Consider the following 20,550-nt stretch of genomic DNA (forward strand, 5'->3'; position numbering starts at 1 on the left):
TCTGGAGGTACTTGCAGAAGTATTCTTGTCCGGATATTACCAGCGTCAAATAGAAGTTTACATCGCCTTTCTTTGTACCGAACCATTGTTGTATGTCGGGGATGCGATTAAATGTCAATCTGCCCCGCGTTTCATTATTCCATATTGACTGCCAAATGCTCAACGTGACTTGTCCAAAATCTTCCAATATGGAGAATACGAGAACTGCAGGTTCAGACACTGTCCGGTAAGACTTAATGTTGCTCTTGGAGTTGGCGCCCTTTGCCTGGTCTGTGGGGATTTACCCCAAATCTCGCTTTCAAATAGGAGAATACCATTGCAGTCCTCCATCATTAGCTTGCGCCTACCTGAAAGGGTTTCTCCGATGTTCCCCATTAATCGCTCTAATTGACCTGTTATCTTCACCTCTTGTTGCCGCGTACTGCGTCTGGGCTGTAAACGGCAGTTTGGTGTGGGTAAGGCGACGTCGTTGATGCGCATATCTATATCCGTGGAAATGTATTTCATCGTGAGCAGGAATACCTCAGTCTTTTGCATTGCCAGCGTTAGTCCGTGGGAGTCCAACCAATGTCTAGTTCTGACCATGACATGTTGTAATCTTCGCTGGGCCTCGTCCCTATTTCTTGTTGTGACATTTCTGGTCGGACAGCGGCAAAGTCGGGTATCCGACCAGAAATGTGTTCCTGGCATCTATATTCTCAGCAAGTACCTTATCGATTGGGGCAATATGGGTATCAAATGAAAGATATTTGGAAGCGAAACACAAAACTTGTTAAAAAATTTGGAGTGAAGTCTTAGGGTAGCCGCCCCACCTCAAAAATCACCCCCAATAGGACATGTAGGTCGATCGGGACACAATGGGATTCGAACGAAAGATACTTGAGAGTAGAATACGAAAATCATATTAAAGTTTGGAATCTATACCCATGCGGGTCGCCCACCCAAAACTATGCACCAAATGGACATGTACACCGAACGGGACAGGGATAAAATGGGACTCAAACGAAAAGTATTTCAGAGTAGAATAAGAAAATTATACACAAATTTGGGTCAATCCTCGTACCATATAGGATTATAATAAAACTTATTTGGGAGTAAAATACGAATATAAATAATTTTCAAATTTGGGGTCGGAGCGAACTTTAACTCGCACGGGCCAGCTAACTATAACTCGGACGAGTGTCAAAAATAGCAGCAACATACAAATATGGTCAGGTCCGTACTCAGATGCTGAAGGGTTATTAACTCACTGTAACGGCGAGGATGGATGAAATGCGCATTTAAGGTTCTGGCACCCTCTTACCGAAGCAAATGACACCAGTTTTGAAATAAAACGAAGGATAATATTGACTAATATTGGGTTGCCCAAAAAGTAATTGCGGATTTTTTAAAAGAAAGTAAATGCATTTTTAATAAAACTTAGAATGAACTTTAATCAAATATACTTTTTTTCTAAAGCAAGCTAAAAGTATCCTTTTACAAAAAAGTAAAAGTGATAACTGACAGAAGAAAGAATGCAATTACAGAGTCACAAGCTGTGAAAAAATTTGTCAACGCCGACTATATGAAAAATCCGCAATTACTTTTTGGGCAACCCAATAGATGCTACTTTGGATTAAGCAAGCAGATGAGAAGATACACCACCTCTCGACAGACGAAAATTACACTATACAAGACAATGTTTGAGAGAAAAATCCTTCGTAAGATATATACCAGTCCATATGAATCGTCGTATGAGCTGTATGACGACGATAGCATTGTTAAACGCATCAAAATGCAACGGTTGCTCTGGTTATGTCATGTTGTCAGAACGGCTGAAGAAGATCCAGCTCCACTAGCTGTCTTTTTCCCACTGCATTCTTCTGTTGTAGCGCTGGATTTCTTTTCTACACACCTGGATTGAAAACTGTACATAAACATATGCGCCATTTACTGCCTTAGGTGTGGAGGCTTTAAGGACCACAAATGGGTAGACTGTATTTATAGATATCAAAGTTCCGTTGCACAAATTCTCTGATCATTAAGCCCGTCTCGAAAGGGAAATAAAACAAAAAGTCATAATTTTGTTACCGATCGAAAACAAAACGAAATCTACAGTATCTTTCGATACTGCCATCGTTTCAATGGAAGGTGAATCCAAGCCAAGGTATGGACAAAAAAACTCACTTAGGTCATTTCAACTAAAACATTGGCTTTTATACCCTCCACCATTGTATGGGCTATACTAGTCTAGCCATTCAGTTTGTAACATTCTATGTCGATCTAGCCATATTCGTCAGTTCCTCTGAGGAAACCGCGATAGCTGTCGAACGAATAAATATATCAGCGTGAAATTTTACCCAGATACTTCCTACCAATGTAGATCGTTGAGGATTGGGGCACAAGTCTCCAAGTTTGTTTCCCTCTCCAGTCAGTTGCCATCATGTTCTGTTCTAGAGAGCAGCGGGACTTCGCCGTCGAGAGCTTCTTTTCCAACAGTCGCTTACTTATTGCTACGCAACGTGCTTTCCGTGCTTTCACACGCAGCACTCCATGAATTTGTTGGGACCACATTTCCCCGACCGCCTCATCTGACTCAGAGGCGATCTCCAATGGTCGCCACGCTTTCGAGATTTGAGTCCGTGCGATTATTTTTAATTCCTGGTTTATATCGATCGACTACGAACCATACCATATCTCAAGAACAACATGCTATGCTGCAGAGAGTGGACACGAATTTCAAAAATTAACTGAATCAGTGTATGTGCCTAAGGTGTCGCCATTTACCCTATACCATTTTCAAGATTGCATGAAAAAAATACTGGGATATTTTATTCTTAAATCATAAATTTTAAACAATAACTAATTTTTTTTGTTTTTATTGATCTTTCAAATAAGTAAGTTTCAATGGCGCTCCCTGTATAAATCGATCTTTCAATAACACTTCTTATGGCCCTAGAAGACGCAATTCTTATGCGATTTGCCTAACATTTGGCACAGTGAGTTTTCCCACGACCTGCAATATCCATGTACTAAATCGGACCATTACCTGAGATATCCCCAATATAAACTGATCTCCCAACTGTACTTCTTGCGCCACTAAAGGACGCAATTCTTATTCAATTTGGCTGGCGTTTGACAAGATGATTTCTGCTATGACCTCCAATATCTAAACCATGTATGGACAGAATTGTACCATAACCTAATATAGCTGCCATGTAAACCTATCTCCTGATTTCACTTCCTAAGCAATTCTCATGCAAATAACCGAAAATGCATAGGATTTGTTGCTTGACCTCCTATTATCCTTTTATAGACTCTGTCTATAATTAGAAGACGTGCAAAGAACTTGACAAATGCGATCCATGGCGGGGGTTATGCACGACATAGCACGTTTCTCCAATACGTGCTTTGTTTCTGGTCTCAAATCTACATTTGCGAAGCCATTGATAAGTAACTTAATTCGTCAATTAGCCAAAAGAAAGTACTACCATCCGGGTATCTTAGCCATAGAAGGTTGAAAGCAAGGAAGGTAAAGTACACTTGAGAATGATTCCTTCCTTGCAACTGCGAATAATGTATATCCATTTTAGTGCATTACATGTAATAGGATATTCTATCTTTTTTAAGGCAACCTACAACATTTATGAGAAGAGAAGAATACAAAAAAAAAAAAAACACCTAAATAGGATGTATTCATATAATGCCATCTTGTGTTATTTATGCATTTCTCAGACGGTGCAACGATGCAACTCGATTTCATAAACTAGTTCATAGAGAAATTTAATAACCTCTTATGCAATCCTCTATAAGCATCTGAACATAGCTCTAGTCTGTCTGTCCCACAATTTGAAGAGCGCCTTGCGCATATTCATAACATTTCCTGTCAGCATTATTATTAAAATGTTGCTACATTAATGCATATCCTTGCAGCTTCTGGTGTTCGCATTTATTGCTCCTGCAATTGCTGCATGTTGAGTTTAAGTAATTTCCGGTCTTCAAGTTTCCATTTTTCTTCCACTGGCTGACAGGTTCCTTTTTTGCTTCCTGCCGTTTCGTATGTATGGCGACCGTTTTTTATTCCTTGTTCCACACTTAAATCACTGGAGTCAATTTTCATGCACTTCTTTTTGTCATAATTTTTCCATATGAAAATATTACATCTTCATCAGGCTCCGTCGCACATTTACTCCCATAGCAGTTGTGAAATAAAAGCGAAGGAAGACGTGCCACAATAGAGTCCATTTCCCTTCATTGCCACCAAGGCTGCTGCGTTAGTCAGACAATTCCATTCCATTCATGCTTTTATGCATACGTTTTGGGTAAATAATATATAGGACTTATGTGGCATTTGATATTCTGTTGAGTGTTATTCTACGCTTCTTAAGAGAACGAGAAAAAACTTCGTTGTAACAAAATGAATGTGACGATAGTTGTCTATGGTATTTTGAGTTTTTAAGGTGACCATCCCTAGTTTGGTCTGGCAATTACGAATTTTGCAATGTTTGGACTTTGACTTTTATAACTGAAGCAATCTATTATATACAAATGAAAGTGTTGTTTTTTGGCCCCCCGTGAAAATAGGGTACTTCAATCATTTTTAAAAACGCCATATCTCCGAGTTGGGTGCAGCGATAATATAAAACTTTGGGTTCATATAAAGGTGGGGGACGCCCTACCCAAAAACTCGCCCAAACAGACATTTTTACCGATTGGGACAATTTGGGTTTCAAATGAAAGGTACATAAACATTTGGGGTTATTAATCCGGCCTACGACTATGAAAATACACCTAAGCTACTAATTGGCTTATTGTGCGCTATAAATACTAAAAAGTAACGTCGAAAAAGAAAATCTTAGTTAGGAATTCCATGCTACTTACAAAATCATTATTTGTTTTCCATGCCACGCCTCTAAGTTGGTTCAGGTTTGACCTAGTGTCTCCACCTATGTACCGATATCTGTTGGACGCGAAAGCCGGGCAATGACAAAGGAAATGCTCCAACGTTTCATCATCTTCCCCACATGCCCTACACATGCTATCACTTGCCGCACCGATTTTACATGAGTGACCTCGTAGTCCTATGTGTACCTTTATGATACCAATATCCATACTGACCTCCTTCTTACTTCCTTTCAGTAATAGCCTTGTCTTCTTACGATCTGGACCCCTCCATAGGATTTTCGCCGTCCTACCGACCGTTTCGCAGATCCACAGGGATGCATGCGTATTCATCGCCCACGCTCTTAAATCGAACTGCGTCGACCCGAAAGGCTTCGGGTTAACCAAGAGTAATTGATGGTAGTCCTCTGGCCTTCACTGCCAAATCGTCTGTCCTTTCATTTCTTCTTACTCCGTTATGGATTTTCCCATCCTCAAAGAAGGCGTTAATCTCCTTCTTACACTGCAAGACTGTTCGTGACCGTCCTGGTTGTTATTGCCCTTATAGCAATTTTACTGTCGGTAAAGATATTCACACTCGACGTCCTCGCGTTACTACCACACCACTTCACGCATTGCGTGATCGCCCGGATCAACGCCTTCAGGATCGTATTATGGTCAGGCAGTCTAAAACAGATCTCAGTCCCTGGGTTTTCAATGTAAACCCCCACATGTTACACCCTGTGTAACATGATCTTCCAGATGGCAATACTAGGGTTCCGTCAATCCAAGACTGTGCCGATGGAAGAAACCTCTCCACTTCCTTCCAGGTTTCCTATCGTCGCCTCGATTATACCGCGATGGTATGAGCTGCTCCCATCCTCAATCCATTCTCCCATCGCCTTAAGTCCCATAGCCGCAGTGGCTGCCTCACACTTAATCAGTATGTCAATGGGTCGGATATCTAGAATAGTCTCCAGTGTCCTAGTAGGCGTAGTCCTCATCGCTCCGCCTATGCCAAGACAACATGTTCTCTGAACCTGTTGTATGGTCCTTCTGTTGCACATTGTCTCCATATATATAGCTCTTATCACACTTCTGTAGATGCAGAGGACTTTCCTCGGATTCAGGCCCCATTTGGAGCCTACGGCCAGTCTACATAGTGCCCAACATATGTAAACCTTCTCAGTACGCTCTTGAATGTGACACTTCCAATTAAGTTTCCTATCCAAGATCACACCTAAGTATTTGACCTTGTCAGATATCGAAATCGTCTTATTGAGGAAACGTGGTGCGTTAGACTGGCCCACCTCCGTCTTCCTCGCGAACAGGCATATTTCAGTCTTCTCTGGGTTAACATTGAGACCTATGGGTCTAACCTAGTCATATGCAAGACCCTTTCGGCCATTCTGCATAGCTCGTTCGGATCCTTATCCCTTAGAAGTATTATAACATCGTCTGCGTAACAGACGGGTTCAAATAACGCCATGAGATACACAATTTATCCACCTGTTCCTTAGCATATGACTTATCCAGTCTTTAAGGACCGGGTCCACCTGGTACTGGTCTAAGGATTGGATCAGAGTGTAGGTCCGCACATTGTTAAAAGCCCCATCGATGTCAATGCATACCGCCAGTGTGTACGTTTTGGCATCGAAGGACTCTTCTATTTTATGCACAACCTCGTGCAGGGCAGTCTCCACCGACCTTCACTTGACATAGGCATGCTGTTTGTATTTGAGCAGTTCGCTGGATTTCATACTCCTTATCATGGTGTCCACAATACGTTTCATGGTTTTGCGTAGAAAGGACGTAAGGCTTATGGGTCTGTAGGCATTTGGTGTCGCATAACTTGCCTTGCCGGGCTTGGGTTTGAACACCACCCTTGCCTCTTGCCAGGCTTTCGGAGTATATACAAGTGCTAGGCACGCTCTGAAAATTTTGGCCAGACGAGGCGCCAGATAGTTTGCCTCTTTCTGTAGTAACGCCGGAAATATTCTATCAGGTCCGGGTGACTTAAATGGTTTGAAGCTTCTCAAGAATTCCTTCACCATAAATTCCGTAATTATAAACCTTCGATCAACGTCATTATTCCAAGAATCCGATGTCTCCCTAAGTTCCTTCGTATCTTGTGGAAAATGGGTTTTCATCAAAAGCCTCAACATGTCCTCCGTTGTTTCTGCTCTCACTCCCATGTCGTCTAGTAAAGTTTCAGTTTCGACATGGGTTTTTGAGAGAAACTTTTTTATCCTGTTGACATTTTCGTCAATGTCTTTTATGCTTGGACAATCTGAATTATTTTGCCCAAGCTCAATGATAAGTAGTTTTTTTTTATAGCCGCGTCCTAATGGCCTTTCGTCTATCAATTCTCTTTTGTATAAATAACAGATCACAGTTTTAATGCGACATATTTAAAATTTGGCGCAATTAACACTGAAGGCCTAGATAAGAGTTCAGGTTTAGATATATATCCAATATATAGTGGAATAACGTCGAGATTTGTTTATACATCAAATCTAATATTGCATTAAGGAAATATATATGAAATCTTCCAACCGTCGGTTCCATGTTTCTCTTAACATGATTTGATATTCCTTGCTTATGCCTTTAGCTTAAATACGGCTGATCGGAACTACTGGTTTCGTTACTAGAGACATCCATCCGGACTACAGTTTTTTAGGAGATAAATACTTTCAAATTAACTGGAATGGTACATATAGTCGAATTTCTGTAGATCAACAACTTCAATATCTTCATAACAATATTCTCCTATGATAAATAGCGACCGTTCCTACTAGGATTAGACGTGGTACCTCAAATAATTAGCCATGATTTTATTCGACTGTAGATGTCCATAAAATATAGGGATAGGGCTTATTCGTAGTGGAAACGCCATGTCAAAAATTTACGAGGAATTTCGTTTTGCTAGTAGAAGATCTTGAAGATGTCTTATGACATGTGACTTTTTGTATTCAGATGTAATTGAAAAAGTTTATCAAAATAGTTAATTTACATATGATTCATTCAGGCGGCTCAGTTATGTCGCACGCAAGTAGATTTCCAAAAAGCAAATAAATTTACACTTACTGACATGGGACTTTGCTCAATGATACGTCAACATTTGCTGTGCTGTCAAAAATCTTACTAGCCCCTGGGCTACTCAAAAATTATTCACCACAATTAACGTAATATTTTTACTATCCCTACAACTTTGCTACCATTCGACACACAGCCATAGGCGGACATGCTATCCTCTGCGCTAGGGTAGTCGCAACATACACGTTTTATATATCTTTGGCTTAACAGTAGCCGTAATCATTCTTTTAATTAATGCATAACAATTGAAGATAAGATACCAGTGGTGTAAGCATATCACTGGTATGGTTTCGCGGATCACCAAAGTGGTTGGATGAAACATAATTCTGACTAGCGGCAGAACCAAACTTAACTTATCAAACTTGATGTAAGTGTTTGTTAATGAAAAAAGCAAATTCAAAAACGAATCTTGCCACCTTTTTTTCAAAATGCAACATTTGGTGGACTTTTTCAATAAGTGCTGATATGAAATACGAGCATTGCCTTTTTGCCTCGATTGGAGAACTGTCGTCACAATATGTGTCACATAAAATGTCGACGGCGAGACATTCAAAAATGCAATGAAAACAATAACAAACTTCAAAGCAAGTCCCAGGAATATTGAATACTGTTTTCTATTCTATTTGTGAATTTATTAACACCTGTACATTGTCACGAAGTAAGGAATTATATTTAAAATTAAAGTTTATTATACCTTCCACCATAGGATTGGGGTATACTAATTTCGTCATTCTCTATATGCGAAATATGCGTCTGAGACCCCCTAAAGTATATATATTCTTGATCGTCATATCATTTTAAGTCCATCTAGCCATGTCCGTCCGTCCGTCTGCCTGTCGAAAGCACGCTAACTTACGAAGGAGTAAAGCTAGTTGCTTGAAATTTTGCACGAATACATTTTATTAGTGTAGGTCGGTTGGGATTGGGCCAAATCGGTTCACGTTTTGATATAGCTGCCATATAAACCAATCTGGGGTCTTGACTTCTAGAGCCTCTTGAGGGCGCAATTTTTATCCGATTTGGCTGAAATTTTGCATGAGGTGTTTTGTTATGTCTTCCAATAATCGTGCCATATAACCGATCTGGGATTTTGAGCCTCTAGAGGGCCCAATTCTCATCCGAGTTGGCAGAAATTTTGTACAACGGCTTCTCTTATGACCTTCAACATACGTGTCTAATATGGTCTGAATCGATCCATAGCTTGATACAGCTTCCATATATACCTATCTGCCGATTTTGCTTCTTTAGCCCCTACAAGGCGCAATTCTTAACCGAATGAACTGAAATATTACACAATGACTTCTACAATGTTCAGCATTCATATACCGTCCGAATCGGACTATAACTTGGTATAGCTCCAATAGCATAACAGTTCTTATTCCATATTATTTGTTTGCCCTAAAAGAGATACCGCGCATTGAACTCGACAAATGCGATCCATGGTGGAGGGTATATAAGATTCGGCCCAGCTGAACTTAGCACGCTCTTACTTGTTTTTTTTTTTTCAGAGTATATTTGAAAGAAAAATATAACATGTTTGGGAATATATTTTTTTAAAGCGTTATAAGATAGCTTCTTCACATCAAATCGGAAATCGAAACAGTACTAAGGTGCGACCGTGTCGAATGGGTTTCTGCCCATCACAATAGAATTGTCACAAATTAACTCAAATCGTAATTTCATTAAAGACCTAATCTACTAAAACAAGTAAAAATGCATGAAGTTCGGCCGGGCAGAACTTCGGGTATCCACCACCTGCGACAGACAGGTTAACCTCATTACGTCAAGTCCGGTGAAAGGTCCGTGGTGGGCCTTATAATCTACGTAGAAAGTTGTGAAAAATTGTCGCGCGAAAACGTTCACGAGTTAGTTCCATTTGTTTTTTTTTTTGGTCAAATTAATTTTAAAGTCACTGTTAAGGCCTAAACAGAATGAGCGCGTTGAGGATCGTAGAAAAATGCAACTCTGCCAGCTTTCAAGCCTCAAAGTTGAAAATTGTTTGATTTTTCCGCGTTGTTTTTGTAACATTTGTGTGCAGAGTTGCATTTTTGCAACGCGACGCTCAAAACCAAAGCTCAGCGCGCTCATGCTGTTTTGGCCTAAAGTAGCACAAATGATAGTCGTAAATCAAAACGTTCTGAGTACGATTATACGAAAACATATCAAACTTTCCAATGGAAATATCAGATTGCATTTGGCAACATTTAGTGTTGCCTAGGCCAGAAACTTATAAGGCAGCCCTTGTATTTTCATTTTGTCATTCCGTTTGCAAGACATCGAATTATCAATTTCCGACCCTATAAAGTATATATGTATATTCTTGGTCGTCGATATTGAGCTGAAACCTAGCACAGATTCCTTTTATTTTTGTCAATAGGCAGGTTAATTTCAATGGGCTATATTTTGATATAGCATCCTTATAGACCGATCTGTCGATTTAAGGTATTAGATTCACAAAAGGCACTTTTATTTCCCGATTTCGCTGAAATTTGCCACAATGTGTTGTATTTTAGTTCCATGAAATTCGTTCCGAGTATTGTGTAGATCGGACTATATTTGAATATAGCTGCCATATGTATCAATTTCACGGTGAGCTATGATAGGCTCTTCGACGTCGGTGCTTTATATGGTTCAGATCGGACAATATTTGGATGTAGCCCACACTGATCTACCGATTTAAGGTCTTAGACCCGCAAAAGGTGCATTTATTAACCAATTTCACTGAAATTTGGCACAATCCCATGACAGCCGGATGTACGTACCGAATTTACCCGATGGAGTTCTCCGGCGGCAAGGGCTGCCGCCTCAGTGTACAACACACTGCTACAACCACAAGGGGTTGTGTTAAGCCCTATAAGGTCCACCACGGTCTCTAAGCGAATGTAGCTGTCATACATACCGATTTCCTGATTTATGTCTAGGGGCCATAATAGCGCGTTTATTACCCGACTTCGCTGAAAATTTTCACAATGAGTTGTATTAGACCCCTAAATATCCTGAACATGATGTAGGTTGGACTATATTTGGATATAGCTACCGTATTGACTAATCACCCGTTGTGTGATCTGGGACATTAAATTGTGTGTTGGAACACTCGACATCCCTGGCGAATTTGGCCAGATCGGACCATAATTCGAAATAGTGCATTGGTGAACTCAAATCTTTGTATGGCGATGAAGAAACATCCTATAGCACAGCGGAAAACTGGGTTAATGCTCAATAGTGAAGATCGTCCAAATACGAACGTTGTACCAGAGAACATTAATGCCTTGCGTGAACTTATAATGCCAAATCGTTATGTGACATACCGTGAGATTAAGGCATTCTTGGGCAATTCTCTCACCAGCATACATTCGACATTGCCGTAAACAAGGTTTGTTTTCGTTGGAAGAAGGTTTGTTTTCGCTCAAAAACGGCTCGTGTCGATTAGTGCGAAAAAGGTAATCGCGGTGCTTCAATGTACGTTTTTACAGGTGTATGTCAACCGTAAGTAAGTAATCGAAGTAAGCCAAATCCAACAGATTTGAAGGAAATGCTTCACAGCAAATGGTTGCCTATTTCTTCGGAAAATCTGGTCATGTGGCCACTGTTCCGCTTGAGCAACGTAGGACAGTCAAGTGTGAGTGGTAACTATTTGATAGTCTGCAGTCTTCGGAGAAATTTGGAAAACGAACAAAAGAAGGAGAATCATTGTTTGCCATGACAATGCGAGCTCTCACACATTGGCTCAAACCAGTGCTTTTTGATCGGCCAAAACCTCGAATTCATGAATCATCCGCCGTACAACCATGATTTGGCACCCAATGAATTCTTTTTACCCCCGAAAATACGCGGTCATTGATTTTCGTTGCCAGAAAATGGTATTGAAGCGTTCAATAATCATGCTTTGGAGGTCTCCCAATCGGAGTTGAAAAAGTGTTTCGACAATTGGTTTCAACGCACGCAAAAATGTAAAAATCATACTGGATGATACTTTGAAACCCAATAAAATCATTTTTGATGATACAAATTTTCATTTTCGAGAAATTTATATAGCAGCCCTCCTACTATTTCAGCTAAAATTCTTTCATCGAATGAAATTCGCTCCTTAAAGCTCAGACGGAAACTATACGATGACAAGGACTTACAGTTTAGCAAGCGTTACGTCATTCCCATTAAAAACTATGAAGCGTATAGTGGACATCATGGTGAAGAGTATAGTGGGTTTCACAGCAGACTGTTTAGAGCATTCAACCACTCATATGGGTGAATGCTGTATACAGTCTGCTGAAGACCCTAGACGATGGGGATTTACACCAGTCTGCTATGTAAACGATATTATAATACTTCAGAGGCAAAATGATTCAAGAGTTCTATTTAAGGATGCCTACACAGAAAAAATAGAGATTGGTTTCAGTCACAAAATTAATTGAACGAATTAAATTTTTAATTGAAAGTGCTTCAATCACGTACATGATAATATAATAAAGTTTTTGAAAAGGGTGATTGATTAGGTTAGCTTGAAAAGAGGGTAAGAATATTAATATTCTCATTCCATGCCACTATGGACATACACCTAAGCCAGTAATCCACTTGTTGTGCGGCCTAAATACTAAAAAGTAAACTCGAAAAAGAAAATCCAAGTCAGGAATTCCGTCCTACTTACATATTCCCCCACTTATTCCCATACCATGGCCCTAGTAATGTGTCCCCACCTAAGCGCCTGTGTCCGTTAGCCGCGAAAGCCGGGCAATGACATAGCAAATGCTCCAACGTTCTATCATCCTCCCTACATGACCTACACATGCTATCTCTTAAAGCACCGATTTTGCATACGTTAGCTCGTAGTCCTATTATGATACCGAAAGCTATACTGACCTCCTTTTTACTTCCTTTCAGTAGTAGTCTCGTATTCTCAAGATTCGTGCCATGCGCGTACATCCACGCTCTTAACTCGGACTGCGTCGACCCGAATGGCGAAATTAGGTAACCTGTGTTAATTTTTCAAATAGCTTGTAAACATCTGTTTGCGTTTTCTTGTAAATAATAAATAATTGCAGACCAATTTCAAAACTTCATGAAACACGATTCGCAAAATAATATCCGTCTGAACGAACTATTACTTCTAGATCTGTAAAAAGTTAAGTATACACCAAAGAAAAGAAAGTAAGCCTTCCATGAACTTGGTGAATATGAGACATTGTAAGTGAAAAGAGAAGATTCGCCTAGGCCAAACCTTACAGCTACATACCTGTTTGCATGCTCTTATGAATCAAGATAATTTTATTTACACATCATCAAACCACAAATGATAGAGCTGCAATCAAAGCATTCATTGTTCTACAAAATATCTTCAGATGATTTAATAATTGGTTTGTTTTCTATTGGCTAAAATCTAAATAGTATTCGTGGCAATCAGATAAGCTTTTCCTTACAATAGCATGGAAATGAATGCTGTTTTGTTGCAAAGTCTCATAACTATGTCGACACGTCGTCCTATGGTTGTAACATCTATTCCTGTCTACCCGCACTTTGAACCTATTCAACTATAATTATTTTTTTCCATCTACATTCGGATGGCCCTCTTATCTAAATCGTTATTTTGTAATAGAATACCTAAATCAAGGAATATCTATTTTTAACTTTCAATCTTTAAATTCATTTTCCATTTCGAAAAGAAAATGGAATTTATAATAGAAAAGCCAAAAGCAAAAGTGAGAAGTGAGAGTTTAACAACAACGTAGTGGTGGTGGTCATAATTTTAAATTTCCACTCACGCATTTACATCCGTCTATCCTACGATCCTGGGGATGTGGTATCCAGCCAACCAGCCAGCATCAGGAGGCGATGCCAACCGAAAAAAAGCAAATATAAATATGGGCACAATGAATGGCAAATAAAATTGTTGATTGCCAAGTGTAATGTTTCTTCAGTTTAAATATCCATACATTACGACCACGAGCGGCTAGCGGGAGTTGTGGAGTGGCTAAGCATTTTCGTTTTGTTTTTTTTTTTTTAACTTTTGAAATTATGGCCATTTGCTCCAAGTGGCGTGGAGTGGAGCAGCACGAGTCATGGACAAACGGCCATTACCATAGCCAACAAAGGCCAGAAAGCAGGAAAGTCAAGCAATACTGCAAGCTATTGCTTGTTTTTCTTATTCCCCTTGAATAGGTAAAGCAGCAGCAGCCCCCGCTCCTTTTGGCCCTGCCGATGCTTGATGATAATGTCGCTGCTACTACGGTTGTATGGGTGTTGGGGCTCTGATTGAGCAGCGGGGTGGCCCAGACATCAGCTCATTTCAACTCAGTGGCCGGCTGTCATGGCCATCAAAAGCAGCCTTGGCATTCGTCGACAAGGCTGCATAGAAGACCCTCCCCATGTGCAAGCATTTATTAAATGGAAATTGAATTCAATGAAAACTTTGCTCGTAAAAGTCAATATTCCTATTATCACTGAGAACAGAAAATGAATTACGGAACACAGCTACATTCCAAATCGATTTTTGATAAACGCTTAAACGGAACTCAATCACTAGACCAAGTATCCTACTACACCGAGCAACCAACGCAATACTGGAAATAAATTGTATACATATTCGGAAGTTAATGAAATTCTACAACGTTAATGTTTCAATGTCACAGCTAAGCCCAGAGTTGAATGATAAACATAATTGAGAAGAACTTCATTAGAAGGCATCTGCATGAAGCAAAAACGAAAAAAGTCAAGAATGCCTGAGGCACAACGAAACACTAGAAAATGGGACCACAAATCATTAGGAAAATATGCTGGCCCGCAGAATAAAATCTTGTTTCATTTATCCCCAGTTAGTGGGCATGATAACAGCGTACACCCAGAAAACAGAATTGTTGCCTCAGCCAATCTTTTTGCCAACAACAATTTTGCTGCTCTGACAACCAACGTTGGTGTTAAGGTTATTTTCTAGTTTATATAATGCTACCAACAAGTAAAAAGGCGTTAAGTTCGGCCGGGCCGACCTTTGTATATCCATCACAATCCGGTGAAAAATGCATAATTTATGCCCCTAAAGCAGCTAAAGGGTGATTTTTTTGAGGTTAGGATTTTCATGCATTAGTATTTGACAGATCACGTGGGATTTCAGACATGGTGTCAAAGAGAAAGATGCTCAGTATGCTTTGACATTTCATCATGAATAGACTTACTAACGAGCAACGCTTGCAAATCATTTTCAGTGAATGGGCCCTAGAAAAGTTGGCAGAAAATCCGCTTTTTTATCGACAAATTTTGTTCAGCGATGAGGCTCATTTCTGGTTGAATGGCTACGTAAATAAGCAAAATTGCCGCATTTGGAGTGAAGAGCAACCAGAAGCCGTTCAAGAACTGCCTATGCATCCCGAAAAATGCACTGTTTGGTGTGGTTTGTACGCTGGTGGAATCATTGGACCGTATTTTTTCAAAGATGCTGTTGGACGCAACGTTACGGTGAATGAACACATTTCGAACCGAACACTGATTTTGGTAATAAAATTCAATGATTTGCAAGCGTTGCTCGTTAGTAAGTCTATTCATGATGAAATGTCAAAGCATACTGAGCATCTTTCTCTTTGACACCATGTCTGAAATCCCACGTGATCTGTCAAATACTAATGCATGAAAATCCTAACCTCAAAAAAATCAACCTTTATATCGAAATATGGTCAAACAAAACATTGGCCTTTTCTGTGGCCATATCCAAATATAGAACGATCTAAACCACATACGACACGGATGTCAAAAAGCCTAACATAAGTCACTGTGTCAAATTTCAGTGAAATCGGATTATATATGTGCCTTTTGTGGGATGTCGAAGGGCCTAACACAACCAAATTTCCCCAATTTCTGCGAAATCGCACAATAAAAGCGCCACGTTCGTTCGGGCGCGGTGCGCTTATTTGTTGTTTTCTTTTCTGCTGCACGGGGGACTCGAACCTCAGTTCCCCATTTTTTAGTGATATGTGAAGATTTTAAATGCAGAACTAACTGCCGGAAGGAGAATTAGCACAATTACTGGCAAGGGGTTAGTACAACTCCGGTACGGTAGTTAGCACAACTACCGGCGGGGTATCTAGCAAATCTACAGTACCACCAAATAGTTTTTGGTGGTACTGCAGAAAATAAAACGTTGTCGATACAATTGGGAGAAGCAAACTAAATTTATTTTTAATGGGAATGATTGATGGAACTGATATGAATATAATCAAACTGTGGTTCAAACAATTGAATTTGTTTTGACATTATTATCATTTTGTTCTTACACTCGAATTCCAACCAATGATTTCTCTGGGTGTAAGGATATCTGGCATGAAAACGTATTCATTAAAATGAAATATATTTAACACCAGCACCCTCCTTTATGCCGCTAAAAAGCGAGAACTGATAATTATCGCCTAAAAATTGTTTCAATTCAATATATATACACATATTTTTATATTTGCATAAACAGCAAATTGTACGATCACTTACATTCGAATCGGATGAGTTAATAAAGAACAAAGAAAATACAGCATTATTTAGACATTTCTTTCTTGGCTCATAATAACGAATATGTTTGGACACGAAAGAAGGAAATCGTTAGATTTAAATTAGAATACAAGTATGCGAGCAAGTATCATACGGCTAGACATTAGGGTCGGCCCACTGTGCAAACCGCAAAAAAACATACTAAGCGGTTGTCAACAACGTAACCTACGCCATTTTTTTAGATAAATGATCGGTTGTTCACTAAAAAGAGGGAGTTATGTCGTTAATAATGACAAACAAAATAAACCAAATGGCTTGCTGGAGCATATCCATTTCATGGAATTTTCCATAACCAAATCGCAAAGTGGCTCCCCTATGTCCTCCATAGTCTCAATGGCTATCTTTGGGGTCTTGAATTAATGCTGAACTGTTGGCGTACACATTGTCTTTCATGTGGCCCCAAAGAAAGAAGTCGGAAGTTGTTAAATTACAAGATCTTGGTGGTCAATTAAGATCACCTCTTTCAGAGATAACACGGCCCGGAAACTTTTCACGTAAAACAACAATGGTTTCGTTGCTTGTGCGGCACGTAGCGCCGTCTTGTTGAAAGTTAACGTGTCCAGATCAATACCATCCAACAAAAAAAAAATATATTTCTATCATCTCTCGATAGCGCAATCCATTCACCGTTACTGATCCAAACTCATTTTTGAAAAGTAAGGTCAAATGACCCCACAAGACAATTAACCGCACCAAACAGTCACACATTGAGGATGGAAAGGCTTTCCAACAATAACTGTTGGATTTTCCGAGCCCCGGCGACAATTCCGCTGAATTGCGGTCCGACAAGGTGTTGCACTATGATGCTAAAATTCTTAAGTTTTGCAAACTGTGACTGCAAGTTTTCACCATATTAATAATTTCAATGCGCAATTGAAGCATGCATCGTTCCATTTTTAATAATGGTGAAGTTTCTACTGGCCAAAGAATAAAAACATCAAAAGTGATAGCTACCAAAATACAGGGTGATTCAAAATAACACCCCTTATTGTAAAACCCTTTATAAGTGTATGAAAAGTGCTGAAATGTACTAAATATCCTCCCATTAGATTTCCGAGTACCAGATATTGTATTGGGCTGCCCAAAAAGTAATTGCGGATTTTTCATATAGTCGGCGTTGACAAATTTTTTCACAGCTTGTGACTCTGTAATTGCATTCTTTCTTCTGTCAGTTATCAGCTGTTACTTTTAGCTTGCTTTAGAAAAAAAGTGTAAAAAAAGTATATTTGAGTAAAGTTCATTCTAAGTTCTATTAAAAATGGATTTACTTTCTTTTAAAAAATCCGCAATTTCCGAATACTCGATATATTCCACAACTTAAGATCAGGAAGGAGTGCTACCTATTAACGTTCTTCTTTCAGCCTGTTCAGTTAAATCACATTCACATATCACATTTGCCCAGAAACAATCTATTATGGAACAGGGGGCAAAGTTAAGATAGATGAATGTTTCTACAACATTTAACTGTTTTTGAGATAAAGGAACGTCAAGTGTCTGAATCCTACCTTGATCAATTCACTTTTCATAAACTTATAGTAAGGGTTTTCAAAACCTCAGTTCTACCTCGTACCGAAACAGCACTTGTGACCAATGTAAGTTCCTACCAAATTTTGAAAGATTTTTTCTCTTAGATTCAATCCATATGAATCCAATCCTGACCATGGATCCAATCCAGTGGCTACCGTGGCGCAGAGGTCAAATCCCGGCATGAACATTCAGATCGTAGCTTTCTCAGGTGTTTACATCTAAGGACTCAGGGACTTTTACTAAAAGGGAGTAAGAAGGGGGTCAGTATAGTTTACGGTATCATATATCACATAGGAGTACGAGCTCACTTATGCAAAATCGGTGCCGCAAGTATAGCATGTGCAGTGAGGTGCATGTGGGGAAGATAATAAGACGCTTCACAATGAGAGAAAATAAAAAAAACGAGTAAAATATGCCGTGTGAGAACGGGTAGAGATATCTCTTTGAAATTCGGAGTGGTGAGAGCTGAGGTTGTGCAAAATTTTAAGGCCATAGGTGTCCGGGCGCCTCTTGGCAGGTACTTAAATTTGCTAACCTCGGCATTTCGTAAAATTGTTCCGTCTAAATCCGTGCAAATTTTCACTTGTGGTCCGATTTTTTGCTAGATAGTGCTCAAAAACTCCTACAAAAAAGTACGCTTGAGATAGTTTTGTTTGATGAAATTATGGGCGAGATTGGCTTTGTATCTTTATACAGTTTACTAAGGCATTTATAGGTCAATTTTAATTTTATGCATGATTTGGATTCATGACAAAATTTACCACGACTTTGCTGCAAAAACTGTCAATATCTAATGCAAATGCAAATTTGCCCAAGAATATGACATTAAGGAACAGGTGTAACTATGCGTGTAACTATGCTATCGTCGTCATACAGCTCATACAACTCGTGGTTCATACGTCGCCTATATTCTCCGTTAACGCAAACTGGTCCATATCAGCATTAGGAGGGGATAATCACCGCTGCAAATTTTATGATGGTCTCGCCAGGATTTGAACCCAGGCGTTCAGCGTCATAGGCGGACATGCTAACCTCTGCGCAACGGTGGCCTCCGTCAACATCTGATTATTCATTTAATAGATTTCATTCAGTTTGGAAATCAATATGTGAAAAGTTATTTTTTAGCATTTTTTGGTCAAAAACAAGTATTGTGATTGATTAGTCTTTATTGAAAAAACTTGCTTAAATACATCAATCTTTTCGTCTTTGCTTCTGAAGAAGACATACTGTAGATCCGTTTCAAGTAAAATTTGATTAAGATATTTCAACCTCAACGGGTGTTTCATGTACTTCAAAATTCTAAGAAAAAAAGAGTAATTGGTAATTCTTTTTGAATTTTGCAGATAAAAGTGTCATTAAAAAATCAAAAGTTCTTCCCGATTTTTTTTTTACAAAATTGCTAAAGATTTCAGGGAACATGTTGTCTTGGGATGGGCGGAGCGATGAGGACCACGCCCACTAGGGCACTGGAGACTATTTTAGATATCCGACCCATTGACATACAGACTAAGTGTGAGACAGCCACCGCGGCTATGAGACTTGAGGCGATGGGAGAATGGATTAAGGATGGGAGCAGCTCATACCATCGCGGTATAATCGAGGCGACGATAGGAAACCTGAAAGGAGGGGAAGAGGTTTCCGATCGGATACCTGAGATGATGAGGTCGAGTGTGAGGCACTGCTGCCAGCGGCACAGTCTTGGATTGGCGGAACCCTAGTATTGCCATCTGGAAGACCATGTTACACGGATGGATCAAAGCTAGAGGACAGAGTGGGTCTAGGGGTTTACATTGAGTACCCAGAGACTGAGATCTGTTTTAGACTGCCTGACCATAATACGATCCTGCAGGCGGAGATCCGGGCGATCACGGAATGCGTGAAGTGGTGTGGTACTAACGCGAGCACGTCGACTTTGAATATCTTTACCGACAGTAAAATTGCCATAAGGGCAATAACAACCAGGACGGTAATAATCTTAATATCTGCACCCTCTTTTCAACCTAACCTAACCTATAGCTATTGGTATCATAACGGGACACATAGGACTACGAGCTCACTTATGTAAAATCGGTGCGGCAAGTGATAGCATGTGTAAAGCATGCGGGGAAGATGGTGAGACATTGGAGCATTTCCTTTGTCATTGCCCGGCTTTCGCGTACAACATATACCGGTACGTAGGTGGAGACACAATATCAGACATCCCCCCCATTATCTGTCTTTAGCTTTTCCCTACAAAGATAAACCGTGCAAAGAACATGACATACGCCATCCATGGTGGAGGGTATATCAGTTAGAAGTTCATCAACATGGAACGGTTTTGTTTAAAAGAGATAATTTAGTATATTCATGTTTGCTGAATATAAAAAACCGGATCCGGATCCGGTTCCGCTTCAGTTGAAGTTGCAATTGGACCAAAAATGCACATTAGAGATTTCAACAAACAGGCGGACGAACGAGCTTGTCTAGATCGACTTAGAATGGCAAGCTGATCAAGAATAAAAACATATATGAGGTCGCATATCAACTATTCGACGTAATATAAACGGA

The 20,550-nt window shown here is 39.7% G+C and overlaps 1 protein-coding gene across 1 annotated transcript in view; it reads right to left on the minus strand.

Annotated features, from left to right (window-relative positions):
- Positions 1–20,550, minus strand: part of LOC106082285 (protein timeless homolog) — a 960,087-nt gene that overhangs the window by 77,677 nt on the left and 861,860 nt on the right. The window lies entirely within an intron of this gene.

The sequence above is a fragment of the Stomoxys calcitrans genome, chromosome 2 (genome assembly GCF_963082655.1).
Source record: "Stomoxys calcitrans chromosome 2, idStoCalc2.1, whole genome shotgun sequence".
Taxonomy (NCBI): Eukaryota; Metazoa; Arthropoda; class Insecta; order Diptera; family Muscidae; genus Stomoxys; species Stomoxys calcitrans.